The sequence below is a fragment of the Carassius carassius genome, chromosome 25, assembly GCF_963082965.1.
Source record: "Carassius carassius chromosome 25, fCarCar2.1, whole genome shotgun sequence".
In the NCBI taxonomy this organism is placed as follows: domain Eukaryota; kingdom Metazoa; phylum Chordata; class Actinopteri; order Cypriniformes; family Cyprinidae; genus Carassius; species Carassius carassius.
The window spans coordinates 3,589,150-3,610,166 of record NC_081779.1 but is presented as its reverse complement, the minus strand read 5'-3'; the positions used below and the strand labels follow the sequence as shown (position 1 = coordinate 3,610,166).

General features: G+C 36.9%; 1 long non-coding RNA gene across 1 annotated transcript; it reads right to left on the bottom strand.

Annotated features, from left to right (window-relative positions):
• Positions 1-971: 971 nt before the first annotated feature.
• Positions 972-4,687, bottom strand: LOC132104622 (uncharacterized). The gene is made up of 5 exons (XR_009423560.1): positions 4,627-4,687; positions 4,214-4,422; positions 2,180-2,346; positions 2,001-2,095; positions 972-1,514 (listed from the first exon to the last, which is right to left on the bottom strand). It is a non-coding gene; the product is annotated as an uncharacterized LOC132104622 (long non-coding RNA).
• Between the last annotated feature and the right edge of the window lie 16,330 nt (positions 4,688-21,017).

Below are 21,017 nucleotides of genomic sequence, written 5' to 3'. Positions count from 1 at the left end.
TAAAGAAAGACACATAAATTCCACTTCAGAAGCACTTCTGTGCCACCTTTGCAGTGTGTGTAAAATAAATAAATATACCTGGATATTCGCAGAATATAAAAGACTCGAGATCTAAGTAAGTGTGAGTGTAGACAGCATGTGTACTTACACTGCCTGCTCACTAAAGGGCAGCATTGTGTTATCCACCATAATTTCCACATGCATTCTGAGTTAAAACATTCCCAAACACTTCAATCCAGATTCGAGTTGGTCATGTGAAGTTACTGCAGTTAACTGCTGCCAGTCTAATCTGATTAGATGTTTCATGTGACTGTGGTTTAGTTTGGGCATTTGCTCAGGCCTCTCATGTGTCAGGACTTAATTAGACTTCAACAAACCAAATGCAAAACCATCAGATAAATTAGTCTACATACATTATTGTGCCAAGACTGTGAAAGTAGTATGACCTGATAGATAACTGACAGATAACAAGGATGCTGTTTTAACTATATATCTGTGCATATATTTTTATATTTTCATTGTATAATCCTTCCTTTTTCCTTCATTTGATTGACATATTAATTACCTGGTTATGCTTGCTTTTTCAGAAAATCACTTCTGAAAGACACTAGTGGGTGTAAATGAACTGATTAATAGTATAAACAAATTAGAAATAGTCAAAATAAATTTTCCCTCTTTCCTGTTGACATGCAACAGAGTACTAGACAGTTAAATGGTACTCTCTACACACACACTCATAATCCTGATATTAAGACTCTTTACGGTTTGCATAACGTTTATGAAATCACAGTCTTCGTGCAGTATGAACGCTGTATATGTGATATCTAGAAGTGGATGGCTTCTAGGAAACATATATGATATTTATTTATAGATTTCATTTCGATAAAAAATATAAGAAGTTCATAAAAGGATAGTTTAGCCAAAAATGATATATTTTTTTTGTGTGAAAAAGCTGAATTTAATCACTACCTCACATCAAGTGTAACATTATATATTATGTTTTGAGCTATCTTAAAATATATATATATTTTTTTCAAATATACAGAACAGAAATATCCTGTATGTATTTACTCATCAAATACAACATTTCAATTAAAAGACAATAGCTACTTTGAAAGCCTTGCAGCTCATCTTGAGTGAACCGAATTATTGATGAATGAGAAAGGATAAATCTAGGAAAATTTACAAAAGTTTTATTTTGCACAGAGTTGATTCCTAAACTGCAGGCTTTTTCATCCAAGTGTAATTTTAAAACAATAAAATTATTCCTTATGAAAATGCCTAGGGCTGCACTAATTGCACATATTTCATCTAGTATGTTCTAGTAGTTACACCGGCAGATATATAGGAACAAGGCACAAATAAAAACAAATGCTCCCTATTTACAGCCCTATTTGGTCTTCATATAGTGTAAGGACAAGAGCAACAAAATGCCCCAACCGCTCAAAAGTCAGATTCTGCAGTAGAAATATCAGCCACGGTCTTTTACTGTCCACGTGAACAAGAGAATGAAGCTAGAGGAGAAAAACAGAGGAAAAAAGGGAAATTTAACTTCCGCTGAGAGTCAAAACACATAGAGCTGTCAAAAACTCGATAGCAACCACGTTTAGCAGCAGAGCCCTCTTGATCGACAAACCACAATGCAACAGGATCGCAAAATCACCTGAACATAAAAGTGATTGAAAAAATGTGAGTAAATATTAATAATGAAAAAAAAATCACAATTGATATATATATATAATTAATAAAAATCACAAAATCCCAAATGAAACAGAACAAAAGTACAATTTTTTTTTACTAAAATTAAAAAATTAAAACAAGATATAAAATTGACCTAAATGACTAAACAATTTATTTAAAATAACAAAATATCAATGATGCCAAAAATAAAATAAACACAAATCTTTTTATTTAGACCCCATTATTATTAGTTTTTCACCAGCAAAGACTGTTTTCTGCTTTTCTCGCTATTTAAGTCTATTTCTATGTGATTTTCTCACCAGATCGACCTGTGAGTTGGAGTGTTTGTTCTGTTTCTCTCGCTGGAACATCTGCAGGAACATCTTCCCTGATCACAGTGATGAATGTCAGACTTCTCCTGCGAACACAGCATCATGTTAGTGGTTTGGGAATGGATTTATAATCATCTCGGACCTCTCAAACAGCACGAAAGACTCACTTCATCATGATTATGGTGATATTCTCTGCTGGTAATGATGGAGAAGATGCCTTCCATCAGGTAGTAGAAATAGATGCCTGCAATAAGCACCAGCAGTTTGTATAGTCCAAGTTTTCCTCTGCATGGTTGTGATCGTGTCCGTCCTCGTGAACGTGGAGGCTTAAGAACTGCACAGAGAATAAACCACATTAACGCCGATCAGAAACTCTGATTTCCCACCAGCGCTGTGCAGTGATTCCTGTCTGCACTCAATAAGCGAGGACTGTTTCACTCAGCAATTTGGTTATTTTCCACTCAGGGCGATGACATGGTGTGACAGGGCTGTAGTTATGTTGACACGGATCTAAACGGATGAGGGAACGTGGGCACTGTGAGCGCTCGGGGGAAATAACGGGTGCCAGGCCTGCCGCCGAGACCCATTCTGCCCCATTAAACCAGAAAACTGAGCTTGAGAAGATGCCCGGCCGAAAACGAAGAGTTATCAGAGGGAAATTCAGAAAGATAACACTAAAACACAGCTAGGTCACTGCATACAAAATTCAACATATCAGCAATATAAAATATATGCCCTTTCAGAGTTATTCACAGTTATAGATGAACCTGCGTTTTGGCAGTGCCTCTCATGATTTGGGAGGGATTGTACTAATAAAAAGATGCAATTATGATTTCATTATGATATCATTACTTATCATTGACTGAAATAAAGTATTAAAAAAAATTACAATTGTTCAATTTCAGCTAGCTGAAATTTCAATTTAAATTAATTTTAATTTGTTTAAAGATGAGGAAATAAAGAAACAAAAAACTAAAACTGGAATAAAAATGAATAACTTCATAGACATTTAAAAACAAAAATTTTAATTACATTTTTTTTAAAATTCAAATATAAACAAATTCAAACTATTAATAAAACTATAATAGCATCTCAATTATACTAAAATAACGCTTATGCATACATACAATGCTACTTCACACAACATATTATTAAAAATATTGTTTATTATATTCTTTTTATTTGTATATTTTATTTTTATTTATATTTACCGTGTCCCAGCTACTGATGGTCCGATGAGCATCCCCATGACTGTGGCTGTTTCTGCTGCTGCTCTTCAGCATCATGGTCATGTTTATCATGTGGTCGAGGTCATGGTCATGTTCCCCTCCACCCCTTCAAAATCTGAGGAGGATGATATCATTAAAAAAACAAAACAAAAACAAAACATGATCACAATTGTTCATTATTAAAGGAAATATTATACTTATAGCTTAACATGTGATAAAACAAAGACAAAACACTTTAGATTTTTTATAAAAACTTAATTTTTCAATAGGAACTTCATCCATTCATTATTGTTTGGGAAAGAAAATGAAGAATGAGAGTTCACACAGCCACTGAACCCTGATCTACTCACAAATAAAAATAAAATTATTATTATTTTGAATTACTTTTTATTGTTGTATTTTCTTTTTTAGTAAATTTGTTGTGTTTTGTCATTTGTATTAGTTTTTTTATATTCCTATTTTAGTTTTTTTTGTAAATTTAGTACTTCAGCTTATACTTAATTTCAACTATTTGTAAGGTTATTAACATTAACTGATATTAAAAAACTAAAACCACAAAAAATAAAAATAAATCTTAAAAAAAAACAAACAAAAAAAAAAACCTTACATTTATTTACATTATTGGCATTTAAGGCAATGTGAGGTTGAAATATTAAAATAACTCAAATTTAAAATGAGACAAAAATTAAAAAAAATATATATAGACATTTTTTTTCAAATAGAATGGAAAATTTAAATGAAAACAGAAAATATAAAAATAAAAGGTACTTTAAAATAATAAAAAACTTTCATAGTATGTTAATACTAAAGCTTTTAATCGAATATTTACATTTTACTTAATTTTATTTCAACAAAAATGTTTTGAATAGTTTTATGTTTTTCTAAAGATAACAACATTGAGCCTGAGGGAAGTTTATGGAAATGTATTGCTCAAAAGATGTATTCTGTTGTAGGATTATCAGACAGACATACCATGAAGCGTGAGACTGTCAGAGCCAAAATGGCTGAAGATGTAATCCAGGAAGTATTGCTGCTCAGGAAGGTGATGTCTCCACACCTCCACAGTCTCCACACAGCGCGTGATAGAGGACGATTCCCATCACAGCGTCCAGCTCTGTGTGCGTATGATCACCATGCTGATGACTGCTCACTTTCAGGATGCCCTTCATAGTGAGACAGGACTAAAAAACAGATAAACACAAGACAGATGTGGCTGACAGCGTGAAACGTCTGTCATGTGTCAGTTTGCATTGCATCTTGAGAGGCTTGATGTCATTCTCAATGACAAAAGTCAAGCAGCAGTTAGCCTTTGCATGATTTTACTTTACAGTTAACAATGAGCAACATAACAACATAAAGAACTAAACAACATAAAAATAACCAACCCTTCTGGTTGTGCTCAAAAACTGAAGAACGCCTGTTCTTCATTCCATCTCATTGTTATCTAGGAGAAACAACTGAGCTATTAAAGAGATCTCATTTGTGATGTTTCCTCACCACTTTCTTGTAGAAGACACCTGTGTGATGTACCTGTTGGTGCTTCAGGATCTTCAGGTGGGCTGTGTCAACTGTTTAGCTTTATGGTCTATTCTTATTTACCATGAAAAGAAAAAATGTACAATTATTGGATCTTATGGTCTTAATCTTCATGTGAAGCTCAGAAAAGGAAGAGTGTCTTTAACAATTAATATCACAACTGTCAAAAAACGAATGTTTGATTTTACAGATTCGGCCTGATGAGGGCGTCCTTGTCTCTACTAATGCAGGAATTAAACCAGCTGAAGTTTATCTGCCTGGGATCTGCAAAGAAAATGATGGAGACTGTAAAGAGAATTTAGTATGAGTAGATAAAACATTTTACTTTCTGCTTACGGCTAGTTTATCCTTTCTGAACTGCAGGGGTTGTCAACATTATTACATTATGCTACGCTAGCTTCCTTGTCTCTCAATTAACACACTTACCTTTACAACTGGATTCACTGCAGCCCTTTATTGTGCAAAAAAAGAGAGCTTTAGATTCTTTAATGACTGTTTTATGCTTGTTAGAAACAATTAATGAAATAAGATGTTATTTCTTTCAATTGTACAATTTAAAGGTGAAATGTGTAGTTCCTGCAATGTTAGAATCAACAAATGATTTAAACAGGTTCCCTCAACCCTCTATATTTCTCCTATTTGTAAAGAATTTCACATATGCACCCCCCCCATTTTTCATGCATGCATTCATGAATTTGTAAAAAAAAAAAAAAAAAAATCTTTGGCATGTAGTGATTTACATTTAAATAGTTATTGAACAAATACACATTTCTCTTATGCATGCACATAAAATTAGGCCTAAAATAAACAAACATAAACTTACTTATATTGCCTACATGTATTCATCTATGCATGCAAAGTTGAATACATGAATACATTGAAGAATTTAATGCATTGAACGGTTTTTTATTTTGCTTGTAAAAGCAATAAAAAAGAAATAAAATTTAATGAGTGATTCACCTTTGAATAAAATAATATAACAAATAAACTTTCTCCCATACATGCATATAAACTTCTAATAAAATTAAGTCTAATACAATTAAATGAGCCACCCATTTATTAACATGAAGTGATGGATGCATGAATTTCTTTTTGGATGTAAAAAAAGGAATGTGATTCACCTTTAAATTACATGCATATAAACTTTAGCTTAAAATAAACTTATGTACACACATTTTGACAACACTACATAACATTCTCACATATGCATAATCTTTTTTTTTTTTTTTAATTCTGTACATGCAGTACCTCTATGAATCTCCAGGGGTCCAGAGACAGAGGGAGCAGGACTGGCATATGACCCAGATCAGACCTGAACCTATGAGTCATCAGCTCTCCTGTGTCTCACATGCCTACTGTGCCATGGCTCTGATGCTTTTCTTTCTTTTTTTTTTAACTCTCATGGTTCACACTAACCACCGATTCTTGTGGGGACCAAAAAAGTCTGTCAAAGTTCAAAGGTCACTCTTCCCATGTGGCTTTCCCAAATCTCATCTACAGAGACTTGCAACCATCAATTTAATAAAAACCTCCATTATAACATTCTGTTTACTTTTGCAACCTGCTGAGATTGGACAGAAGCCTGCAGGTAAAAGCTTAATAAAACCTCACCACCACACACTAGTGCCATTTTTACACGGCTAATAATATAAGCGCCGTAGCCCCTGAGAGTAGAGAAACAGGCAGAGAAAGCAGACAAGCAGATATTAACCACCTTGCTTTATTACAAACAGCCTCCATTAGTGCTAAAGATAGCCGATCCCTTGCTTCCTCAGGGTCTTGAGTGTAGCAGAGGGGGGAAAGGATGCTGCCGTTAGCCGGTAATTTAGGATGAGAGGTAGCGCTCATGAAATTGATCTTAGCTTGGCTTTTGCTGAGCAGAGTGGGAAAAAAAATTAGTGTCAGAGAAGCTACGAGGCATCCCAGCAATCCGATTGGCTCTCTGATCTATTATCTTATACCAAGGCTGACTCGGCCATCCTGTGACAGCGGTCTGCCTTCTATTGTTATGTTAAGTACACTTTATTAGCAGCTTGCTGGGGAACAATTCATAGAGGGTTTCTAATGCAGATACGGAAAGCATAGATTTGATAAATGTTGTCGTTGAATACGCTCATTAATGACATATAAAGATTGTTAGGCCTCATTACACGCATATGCATTGAAATATAGATTAAAACTCTCTTATGGAGGAGCACAAAAACATTATTAATTAAATAAAAAGTAAATAACGAATAGAAAAACAACATTTGCATGCATAATAATTTCCTTCTGCAGGTGCAAATACAAATTCAAATTGAAAAAATAAATACTGAAACCACTTTTAACAGTATTTTATATTTATAATTTAAAAATAATAATAATAATAATTATTATTATTATGCATGCATCAATTTAAAAAATATAATATTGCAGGACCATTTCAAATTAACTGCAGAAATAAAAAAGTGATTAAAAGGTGAAAAAACTATACTTGCTATATATAAACGATCCTAAAATAAATTATAATAAACACAATTTTAAATACATATAAAGTTAAGATACCCCACAGTATATTATAAATATTATGCATGCAGTGTAATGTTTAAAAATTCTTTGCAAGACCATTTAAAATGAAAGAAAAAAAGAAAAGAAAAAAAAGTGATTTACTAAAAAAGAAAATACAACAATAAAAAGTAATTCAAAAGGGCTTACAAATGGTGAGTTATGGCTTACAAATGGTTATAAATGGGGGGTAAAAAACTACACTTGTTATACATATATACATTTTATTCTAAAATAAACTACCAAAAACACCAATTTATAAAAATGCATTAATCTATGCATGCATGAATTTGCAAAGCAACTTTTTGTATGTCAATAAAAGACTCTTTAATGAGTTTCTGAGCATCTATTTGTGTTTAGTGAGACTCTTGCTTGTCAACGGCAGTTTATTATTTACCATTGATTTGATTTTGCATTGTGCAAATGACAAGATTGATGGCATGGGCTGTTCCTGACAGAACCTCTCTGCTCTCACACATGGGCTCACCCTCCCTCTCTGTCTCCAGTTAATGATCTTCATTTTAAGATCACTTTAGGACCCAGGAGTGGAGAGGGGTCCGTCCCACATAGGGGCCGCCTTTGTGTCTGGAAAGACACAGGGGAGACTGGAGACATTAACATCACCTCAAATCACACAGTGATCCCCACGACCCCCGAACACACACACACACACACACACACACACACACACACACACACACACAACACACACACACACACACACACACACACACACACACACACACACACACACACACACACACACACACACACACACACACACACACACACATGCATTTTCTTATAGTAAACACGCTGTTTTACATGCACAATGCACACTTTGCTCCTCTTTGCTAATTGCATTTTACTAGTTGCATCTTTGTTTATGTTCTTAAGTGATTTTAAACTTGACATTTCAATGGTTTTATTTTTCTGTAAATCTTCTTTGTTGCACACAAAGTGACCAAGACACACACACAGAGACAGTTCTGGCCAATCACAAATGAAGCGTTAAATGAAGAAACATATAGTACTGCTCTCTAGGGACAGAGAGTCTCTTACACAAAAGGAGCATCCCGTCTGAGATGGCACTGTCATTAGCTTCTAGCTCCACCTCAACACTTTAGCAGCCAATTAAAGGTTACCCTCGATCTGCTGCACTGTCAGATGAGGCCAATCTAAACCACACCCCTTTAAGACAGCAACAATGCTGCTGTTCAACAATATCTCTTCCTTTGCTTCAAGTGCCATTGGGAAGTCTTATTAAAAGAGGTCAGACTTACTGCTGTTGATAAAACAGGTGAAAAAAAGCCCACAGATGCACAATGAAAGACAAACACATTGAATGAGGCCGTATTAACTGTATAAACAACCTCATCCTAGCAACAGCATAAAAACGTGCATCACAATGCATCACCCTAGCAGCATGGCAACATCTTTTGCGTGGACAAAAATCTATAGCATCGCATGACAATTGAAAAATTCCCTATTGTAAACTATTTGCAGAATTATTTGAAGAGGTTCCAGTCACTGCATGCACATTTTGTCAGAATGAAAATCAATGCCAAAGCAAAAACTTCAACTTCAACAATTAAAAATTAAAAATAAATTCCAAAATAAAACTTAATGATAAAATAAACGCAATAATTATATTTTGAAGGAAACAGAAGTATAGTGTTACTTTTCCTAAAAAGTTACAATATAACATAATTTGTTACTTTTAGGTTTAACACAATCAGTGCTGGATTAGATAATCAGATTCCAAAAATTAGGCACTCATAATTAGAATTTATTACAATTTAAAATGCTTATTATCAGATAACAGTGTTTTATTGGATTACATATTATTCAGACAATCACTGTAAATTATTAATAATTTATTGATCCCAATGCTTTTAAATCTACACTTCCCTTAAAAATCCTACGGTGTGTCACATCATTTAACTTTGAAACAAATAATGAAGCAAGTTGCTGGTAATGCTACAGGTATCTAAAAAGTAGTCGGAATACATTACCTAAAATGCTTAACCTAGATTACATTAACTATAATTTTCAAAATCTAATCTGTAATCAGTAACAAGACTACAGTTTGTAGGTAATTGTAATGATAAAACCTTTCATATTCATCCGGAAGAAGGAGGCGGGAACCGGCGGACAATCAAATAACATTTAATTATTAAAAATAAACACAAAACCGCGCACCAGCCCCTCACGGACGACTGGTGCGCTCAAATAAAAACCAAAACACAACTAAAAGCCCAGGCCTGGTCCTCTCTCGTCCTTCACTGTCATCGCTCCAGTTTTATATCCTTCCATCTCCTCCGTGGGCCTCGAGACCGGCGGGTCGAACAGGTGTAGCTCATCTCCAATCACTCCACCGGCCTCGCTCCCATGTCCCTCGGCCCCGCCCCACTCGTCACAGTAATCTACCCAGACTGAATAATGTGGCATTATAGGCCCAAATCATATGAGTGCACATAAATGCAAAGATTTCTAGCTATGCTTAACTTGGGGATATTAAATGGATGTGTTATTATTCAAGTATTTGTATTAACTTGAATTAAACAGTTCAAAACAATGCACTGTCAGCACAAAGGGACACTATAATAAAAATTAGCATAAACATCTTCTGTGAGGATTTTTTCAATTTCTTTGAAACAGTTTAAAGAGAATCTTGCTGAGCAAGTAAGTTAAAGCTGAGATGTTTATAGCGAATATAGCAAATGTTTATAGCAAATACAGATAATAACATGTCCATTTAATATCCTCAGATTAAACTATGATTGTACAGAAGATATATCTGTAAGTATATTTCTGAAAATATCATCAGTAATTTATAGTTTTTTTTGGGAATGTTAATTTTAAAAGTAAACCAGAAACATATTTAAAAGCTCGGTTAGTGCACTGAAAGTGTGCATGTGTTCCTGTTGTACATATTTAAACAGGTTGGCTGCACTGGTAAAAACCACAAACAAATCTGGCACAGATAGGTGTGTGAAACTAAATGAGAGAATTTGTGTCAACTTACTGTGTCAATGTTGCAAATATTCTGAACTAAAGATGCCAAAACTAGCAGCCGACTGAACTTGTATCTGATGCACAATGCATCTGGTATGTTTCTTACATCACTTGCATTGATTATTTCCAGTTTCACGATATGAAATAGAGCAAAAGCATGAAGCCAACAGCTATAGTTACCGTGAAGACTGATAGACTCTGTTGTACTGAATTTGGATTGCAATATCTCAATCCTCTACCAAAGCAAAACAACAAAAAAAGCATCACATTTCAATTAATATCAGCCATTACACAACTTTCATACAGTACCCTCTTTTTTCACTAACACACTGTTTTGAGAGCATGATGCACATCAAAAGATGCCATCAATCTGTGATGCAGTGTTGTGTTGTCCGTGTTTCCAGAGCTTGTTGTCTGTTTAAGGGAAGATTCATGGCATCTAACTTCACGATGATTAAGGTTTTATAGCATAACAAGTACTGTTGTCCCAATCAGCCGCAGGGATGATGGATCTGTTGTTGGAGTGGGAGACATTGCGACTGAACGAGGAACTCTTGCTACTGGAATGATGAACCTCACAAAGCAAGATTGATACTCTGCCCCGGACAGCATATGAATTAACATCTCCTTCTCACTTGTTTACACACTCTTCCCCTTTCCTTCCTGCTAACATTGGCTTTCTAATCAAATCAGATCAAATCAACAGTGGTTTACCGCTGTGATTCTCAAACTAGCACCGGAGCATTCGTATGAATTAATTAGCATTAATATAATCACCGATAACAGTGATAACTGCATAAACATGAGATGTGCTCATTATTTATACTGTATATGAATAACAGGAGGCTTGTAATGTCATCGAGTCTTACTGTGCTAATGTGAGCTGATTAAGATGCTTTTTGAAATGACAGTCACGTACAGGTACACAGGTTCTGTTACCTGTTGATTTCAGGATGGTAATATCTGGAGATGAGCTCTTGTTTTCACTAAAGCATTTTGTGGGCTAAAGCTTTTACAATGTGGATTAATATCCAGAAGACTCTGGGCTTGACACTCTGTGCTGCTCCTATTCTGTTCTGAACGTATTACATTTGTGTTTATGGTACATATATTAGAGGAGTTTCCAAAGCTAAATTTTAATGTAACTATTGCTCATACTTTAAACCACCAAGAACCACAAAGTAGCACTCTATAAACCACCTAAGACACTCCAGCAACCACAAAGTAACACACTACAAACTACCCATAACACCCCAGAAACCCTGTAACAATGCCCTACAAACCACCCAAAACACCCAATCAACCACATACTGTAGCAACACCCGATAGACCATCCAGCACACCACAAAGCCGCAAAGCAACACTCCACAAGCCACTCACGCCAGCAACAACATAGCAACATTTGAGGTTGCTGGGAACTTTTTCTCAGGGGAAACATCTGAGAAGCAAAAGTCTTAATTTGCTCTCCATTTAATCTCATTGCTCAATTGTTGCTACTATAGCAATGAAAGAGATCCGATCTCCTTTGTGGGTTCTCCTTCCCTTTGGGAACAGGACAGATATCAGATAAAAAAGAGAGATACAGAAGATGGTAGAGCAAAAGCTAAAGGCAGACGATATCTGGGAAAACGTCCTGCTCGATGCAGATTTCAGAAAAGTACATTGGAATCGACCAAGCAAGATTACCAGTGTTTATTTTATTTATATCTGGAGGTTAAAACTTTGTCTGAAAGCACAGCAGGGCTCCAGCTTCAAACAGCTCAACTAGTGCTGGGAGACAAACACTGTGCGTTTCTACTTGGCCACGCTCTCAGAAAAACAGAAAAAAGGGAAAACACTTTGCAAAAGACTAACCAGATTAATCCCCATGCTTTATCTTAGCAACGAAAATATCATTTTCGAAAATAACGAAGAACGAGGGCCGAACGGCATAGATGAAGATGTAAAATACAAGCATCAAGAGAATTTTGTCATAAAGACGTCACACGTGACTGGTTTTTCTGAACACTTCAAAAGCTCCTGCAGTGGAATCAGCACAGCTTTGATCTGGAAGACTGTGGCCACATCCGATTTGCTTTGCTGGCACTGGATGACAGAGTGGAAGACAGAAAGAGAAAGAAAGAGAGGATAAGAAAGCGAGAAAGATAAATTGGCAGAGATGCACGGAGGGGAAAGCAGGTCAGCGGACAGGCGCCTCCAGGGAGGAGCACGAGGGATGAGAAGATTAGGAATGCCAGACTGACCACAGCAAGTGGAAGAGAACAGATGTCCAGGGTCCCATGACTCCCAGGGGACAGAGACAGACACTGCACAGGAATCCCACAAAACACACACATACAGAGAAAGACTCTGGACAGAGTCACCAGGAAAACATACCCGGATGCACTCTCCAGTTAAATCCCCTATGGTTGAAAGCTGGATGCTCGTTTGAGTGAGGAAAGTGTCTGGTGGTCCTGTTCCACCTTAAAACATATCATACACTGCATCTTTCCTCACTGCAACATATAAGCTAAACAGACTCTGATAAATCTACTGAAAGCTAAAAACAAGGGGCCCCATCAACATACAAACCCCCTAGAATGCCTGAAAACCACATAACAACACTCTATGAACCACCCATAAACCCCAGAAGCCACATACTAATGCCTTAATCACCCAGAAACCATGTCAACCTTTTTCATATGCCTTACACACAGCACATCGTAGCACCATCCAACAAACCACCCGGAAAACACACAACAACACCTTACAACACTTAAAATCTCAGCAACCATCTAAAATAGACCAGACAACCCAGCAACTACACAGCAATCCCTAAACTACCTAGAAACCACCAGTTAACACACAGCAACACCCTACCAGTCACCTAGAAAATGCTAGTAACCCCATACAGTAGCAACCCCCTTCCAGTCACACAGAAAACCCTACTAACTCCATACAGTAGCAACACCCTAATAGCCACCCAGAAAACCATAGTAACCCCATAAAGTAGCAACACCCTTCCAGTCACCCAGAAAACCCTAGTAACCCCATACAGTAGCAACACCCTACAAGTCACCCAGAAAACCCTAGTAACCCCATACAGTAGCAACACCCTTCCAGTCACCCAGAAAACCCTAGTAACCCCATACAGTAGCAACACCCTACAAGTCACCCGGAAAACCCTAGTAACCCCATACAGTAGCAACACCCTACAAGTCACCCAGAAAACCCTAGTAACCCCATACAGTAGCAACACCCTTGCAGTCACCCAGAAAACCCTAGTAACCCCATACAGTAGCAACACCCTACAAGTCACCCAGAAAACCGTAGTAACCCCATACAGTAGCAACACCCTAATAGTCACCCAGAAAACCCTAGTAACCCCATACAGTAGCAACACCCTAATAGTCACCCAGAAAACCCTAGTAACCCCATACAGTAGCAACACCCTTGCAGTCACCCAGAAAACCATAGTAACCCCATACAGTAGCAACACCCTTCCAGTCACCCAGAAAACCCTAGTAACCCCATACAGTAGCAACACCCTTCCAGTCACCCAGAAAACCCTAGTAACCCCATACAGTAGCAACACCCTACAAGTCACCCAGAAAACCCTAGTAACCCCATACAGTAGCAACACCCTACAAGTCACCCAGAAAAACCTAGTAACCCCATAACAGTAGCAACACCCTACAAGTCACCCAGAAAACCCTAGTAACCCCATACAGTAGCAACACCCTTCCAGTCACCCAGAAAACCCTAGTAACCCCATACAGTAGCAACACCCTTCCAGTCACCCAGAAAACCCTAGTAACCCCATACAGTAGCAACACCCTACAAGTCACCCAGAAAAACCTAGTAACCCCATACAGTAGCAACACCCTACAAGTCACCCAGAAAACCCTAGTAACCCCATACAGTAGCAACACCCTTCCAGTCACTCAGAAAACCCTAGTAACCCCATACAGTAGCAACACCCTTGTAGTCACCCAGAAAACCCTAGTAACCCCATACATTCGCAACACCCTACAAGTCACCCAGAAAACCCTAGTAACCCATACAGTAGCAACACCCTACCAGTCACCCAAAAAAATTATTTTAACCCCATACATTCGCAACACCCTACAAGTCACCCAAAAAACCCTATTAACCCCATACAGTAGCAACACCCTACAAGTCACCCAGAAAACCCTAGTAACCCCATATAGTAGCAACACCCTTGCAGTCACCCATAAAACCATAGTAACCCCATACAGTAGCAACACCCTTGCAGTCACCCAGAAAACCCTAGTAACCCCATACAGTAGCAACACCCTACAAGTCACCCAGAAAACCCTAGTAACCCCATACAGTAGCAACACCCTTCCAGTCACCCAGAAAACCCTAGTAACCCCATACAGTAGCAACACCCTTGTAGTCACCCAGAAAACCCTAGTAACCCCATACAGTAGCAACACCCTACAAGTCACCCAGAAAACCCTAGTAACCCATACAGTAGCAACACCCTACCAGTCACCCCAAAAAATTATTTTAACCCCATACAGTTGCAACACCCTACAAGTCACCAAAAAACCCTATTAACCCCATACAGTAGCAACACCCTACAAGTCACCCAGAAAACCCTAGTAACCCCATACAGTAGCAACACCCTTGCAGTCACCCAGAAAACCCTAGTAACCCCATACAGTAGCAACACCCTTGCAGTCACCCAGAAAACCCTAGTAACCCCATACAGTAGCAACACCCTACAAGTCACCCAGAAAACCCTAGTAACCACACAGCAACACCCTAAAAGCCACACAGCAAAGCCTAGTAACCACATAGCAATGCCTAAACGACCCAGAAAAACTAGAAACCCAATAGCAACACACTAGAAACCATGTAGAACATGCAAGCAACCACAATAATAAACAAGATATAAATAAAATATCTTAAATACATATTGAAAATGTCTCAATCTGTGCACAGATTTGCCAAGACAACTTCACATTTTTGTGTCTCTCTCTTTATCTTTTCTGATCTCATTGATGCTGTAGCTCAATTATTTCTCCTAGACAGTATTAAAAATGTATGCATTACAAAATAATTTCACGTGTCTCCTATTCTCAGCATCTCAAACTTTGTCTGCAGTCAAATGACAGACATCTCTAAATTAACTCAAAGATTTCTCATCAAATGATCTGAGCTGCTACACATTCAATTATATCTCTAGACTCTTACTTTACTGTTGACTCATTTACTGCATGTCTGTTATTTTTTTCTCCTAAGGAGAAATATCTGAGACAAAGTTGATAACTAATTGAAACGTAACTGATATCTTCTTTCTGTGGGGAGGTGTCTCACTTCTCTTTGTGAGTGTGAGAGCTCAGCTGTTGGTTGTGGAGTCTGTGGTGCGTGAGAAACGAGGGATGTGGGGAGAGTTTGGAGAGCGTGATTAACTCAATTAATGGCAGCACTGTCTAACATGTCAGAGATGTGGATGAGAAAGATGGTCAAACAGTAAGAAGAAGAGAACGGATGGATGAAGTGCAAGAGGCTGTAAAACATTATTTTCCAAATCCTGAAAAAATGCCTCCACACTTGTTTAAATCTTTAGAACTTCAGTGTTATTTGTAATTATTCAATTAAAAAAAATATATGTTTTATATATTTTTTATATATATTTTTTTATTTTGCAATGTTATATATACATATTTGCCATTTTACAAATTAGTTTTTCAACCCTTGAAAAATCTTATTTTTTTATGCTGACACAAATTAAGAAGTTAGTATAATTTGATTAATTCTATGTATCTAATTGATTGAGCATTCACATGTAAATTAATGTACCTGTGCTTATCTAAAACTGAACTGAACAACTACTTATGCCAATCAGACTTAACATTTTTCTGGTGTTTTTAAGTGTATTGAAAAAATATTTCATTATTAACACTATTACAAACTGTATGCAAACTAACTCAAATTAAACTAAAAGTAAATAAGACACTGGTTCCCTGCTGCAATGATACAAATGCTGAAATACTGTGCAAAAGTAATGAAATCAGTTAATTATTTTGAGCAGAATAGTAATTAGAGGAATTCCTCAACATTTTCCAAGCACAACAACAACATTTTGACCTTTGAATCGTTGATATTTAAATCACTACTAGTTATTAGCTAATTACATATGCATCTGCCAAATTAGGAACCTCAACAGACAGAGAAAGGAGGTTAATTGGTTACTGGAATATTTTTGCATAAGATACATAAACACGGTTATATAGCGAACGTCGCGCTTAGCACGCGGGACATAAAGCAGCATAACGGCGTCGTGACAAGCGAAGCAGAATGGATGAAACACTCCACATGTTGCAAGCCCAGATGAGATGTTACAGCTACCGTATATAATTAAAGCAATTGCATAAGCTGTTCAATTATACTCTGCCTGATAAGCAAAGCACCCTCCCGCACTCCTCGGCTTAAAGAACTGGGAGAAAAGGGAAAAGGAGGCCTTATAATTACAGACGTGCCATATGGTCAGCACAGGGATTGTGCGGAAATATTTACTTTCCAGCTGTATATTTAATTATTTAATTTTTTTTTACAGCAGCTGAGATTATGTCTTTGTTAGCGGATGCCAGCGTGCACTGTCAGAGTTTGTGAGTGCTTGGCCATGCTGCAGACCACCATCCAACACGCGGCTTTAATTAGCGTCTGTGCGGCAGTCATTATTGCAATTAGCGTGGCTGTGCATGTCTGCCTGGGGTACCTGAGCAGAACCTGCTTCTCCCTAGCAGCTCCTCCCTGGGCCCAGCAGCTGCTTTAACCCACGTCTCTGTGTGTCTTACTTTACTTAATTAGCTGCTTCTTATTTATTTATATCTGTTCTCTGGGCCCTCATTTGAGTATCATTAGGGCCGTACAAGCTGAAAAATACCAAAAGTTTACTTGTTTTCATATGTCTGATATTCTTTTTCTTTTAAAAACATTTTAGCTGTTAATGTCTTGAGATGCTTTCATGCTAGAACTGTTGATGCATGCGGTCTGTTAATTTCTTAATCAGTATTTGTATCTTTCAGTATAAACATCCTTAAAAACTAGATACATTTACTTGAGAAACATAATTATGTAATATTAGACTAAACAGAATTATTGAGAAGGAAACTGCACAAGAACACTAGATAAGGTTTGCCCTAAATAAACTTTAGGTTGGCTTGAGAAAGTTGTTAGCACATTTTGCTAACATGTTTAACACATTGCTAGCATATTTTAAGGGTGCGTCTTAACCAGCTCCTGAGCTCGTGAATCAGTTTATCGTTTACATGTATCCAGTCACTTGTAAGTACCATGGCTCACTGCACACTGGGACAGTGATTACTCAATTTCCGGTGACATAACTACTTATAACGTCGATGAACAACATTGTAGAACATCCCAGCGGTGACACTTTCTAACACTAACCCTAATGAATTAACAACAGGCAGGACCAATTTTCTATTTGATATAATTTTTTATTCTCTTTAAAGAGATCATTTACCAGATAATTTTCCAGAACATTCTCGTTCACCATCCCTGGCTGGCTGAATTATCTTCTATTTTCTAGGTGCTGATCCACCATCTGGTCTGGATACGTACTGGATCCGGGTGACTGCAGTGACCCTCTGATCTGGATACAGACTGGATCTGGTGGCTACGGTGACCTCGGAATAAGAGAGAAACAGACAAATATTAGCGTAGATGCCATTCTTCTAACTATGTAGCAAGTACATAGGGTGTTATGGGAAGTGTTTCCGGTTCCGGTTTACCTAATTAATGCAGCCTAAAAATCCTTTAATGGATTTGGATATTAAAAGCATATTAGTATGTTATGTGTAAGCCAGGTTAAAGAGATGGGTCTTTAATCTAGATTTAAACTGCAAGAGTGTGTCTGCCTCCCGAACAATGTTAGGTAGGTTATTTCAGAGTTTAGGCGCCAAATAGGAAAAGGATCTGCCACCCGCAGTTGATTTTGATATTCTAGGTATTATCAAATTGCCTGAGTTTTGAGAACGTAGCAGACGTAGAGGATTATAATGTAAAAGGAGCTCATTCAAATACCGAGGTGCTAAACCATTCAGGGCTTTATAAGTAATAAGTAATATTTTAAAATCTATACGATGTTTGATAGGGAGCCAGTGCAGTGTTGACAGGACCTGGCTAATATGGTCATACTTCCTGGTTCTAGTAAGAACTCTTGCTGCTGCATTTTGGACTAGCTGTTTGTTTACTAAGCGTGCAGAACAACCACCCAATAAAGCATTACAATAATCTAACCTTGAGGTCATAAATGCATGGATTAACATTTCTGCATTTGACATTAAGAGCATAGGCCGTAATTTAGATATATTTTTGAGATGGAAAAATGCAGTTTTACAAATGCTAGAAACGTGGCTTTCTAAGGAAAGATTGCGATCAAATAGCACACCTAGGTTCCTAACTGATGACGAAGAATTGACAGAGCAACCATCAAGTCTTAGACAGTGTTCTAGGTTATTACAAGCGGAGTTTTTAGGTCCTATAATTAACACCTCTGTTTTTTCAGAATTTAGCAGTAAGAAATTACTCGTCATCCAGTTTTTTATATCGACTATGCATTCCATTAGTTTTTCAAATTGGTGTGTTTCACCGGGCCATGAAGAAATAAAGAGCTGAGTATCATCAGCATAACAGTGAAAGCTAACACCATGATTCCTGATGATATCTCCCAAGGGTAACATATAAAGCGTGAAGAGTAGCGGCCCTAGTACAGAGCCTTGAGGTACTCCATACTGCACTTGTGATAAATATGATACATCTTCATTCACTGCTACGAACTGATGGCGGTCATATAAGTACGATTTAAACTTTTCTCTAAGAAGGAATATAATTGTGAGGATACCACCTTTTCTAGTATCTTGGACAGAAAAGGGAGATTCGAGATTGGTCTATAATTAACTAGTTCTTTGGGGTCAAGTTGTGGTTTTTTGATGAGAGGCTTAATAACAGCCAGTTTGAAGGTTTTGGGGACATATCCTAATGACAATGAGGAATTAATAATAGTCAGAAGAGGATCTATGATTTCTGGAAGCACCTCTTTTAGGAGCTTAGATGGTATAGGGTCTAACATACATGTTGTTGGTTTAGATGATTTAACAAGTTTATACAATTCTTCCTCTCCTATAGTAGAGAATGAGTGGAACTGTTCCTCAGGGGGTCTATAGTGCACTGTCTGATGTGAAACTGTAGTTGACGGCTGAATGGTTGCAATTTTATCTCTAATAGTATCGATTTTAGAAGTAAAGTAGTTCATAAAGTCATTACTGCTGTGATGTTGGGAAATGTCAACACTTGTTGAGGCTTTATTTTTCGTTAATTTAGCCACTGTATTGAATAAATACCTGGGGTTAGGAGGTCAAAAAGATTTTAAATTAAATTTTTTTTATGCTGGTCTGCCTCAGTGGCTTAACAGCACTTGTCAATGTCAAAATGACTAAGATGGCCAATCAAATCAAAGTAGGTGGGGCTTACTGTTTACAGAAGCAGAGTGCAAATTCCAGCACGAATCGTCGGATTAACGTTGAAAGACAGCGAGCTAAAATGGAAGTAGTGAAACATTTATAGGTGCAGTATGAAATACTGACAGCTAGCGGTTGAACTGGGTACTGTAGTCCAAATTTGAAATATTGGAGACCTTTGTTTCTCCTGCCCCCTCCTCCTCAGACTTGATGCTCACACTGGTTGCCAGACTGAGGACACACAAAAGGAATGAGTGCAATTGTATTTTATTATGCCTCTGGTCATAGAGATTTTCAGATGGATGCCGAGGTTTTTTAGGATGGGAGAAATTTCCATCTGATGAAAACAAAAACAGACATTCCGACACAGAACTCACAATGTAAAGTAGAATAACTGGTTGTAGCTTTGTTTTTCGCAGAAACAAGTATGTGAACTTAGCATGTTTCCCAAATATCTCCAAATATATTATGTTATTTTTATGCTTTAGTACAGCCCAAAAATTACATACAGCATCTTTAATATTTGCAAATGTTTTACAATAGAAATGTTAAACAATAGAAATGTAATATTCAGCAATGCAAACTTCTCAACTTTTTTCCTCAAACATGGCAGTGTTGAATTAAAAATATGGTTTAATTTACATGATTCAAGTAATTCATAATTAAATCTGACGAGACACACAAAAACAGGGCATACAAAAACAGTGAACAAGTATATATTTTATAATATTATTTGCAAATAGTTCATGCTCGAATTAGACGTATTACTTTATACTTTATTAAATATCCAAGACATAGTTATGGCCTTGTTTAGAATATCAAAAGACTGGACAGTAATAAATGACCTAGACACCAACACAACATCCTAACAACCTTCTAATAAGACCTTAGTAACCCCATAGCAATGCCATGACATTGACTCCAAAATACTAACATCATGGCAGCAACTACTGCACAAGAAAATGACACTCATTTTCCTCAGAACACGTCTAGTTCTCTTTATTATAATTTTATTTTTGAAGATAAACTATTTGTTCTGAAAGGAAATGTATTAATTATTATCCATTTTACAATTTAATGCTTAGAATCTTATTTGTGTTAAGAATTCAATTGAATTATCTCACTTCTTGTTGATTTTTTTCTGCCTGCAGCAGCTTTTGTGCAACAATCCCTGTAGTATTTTT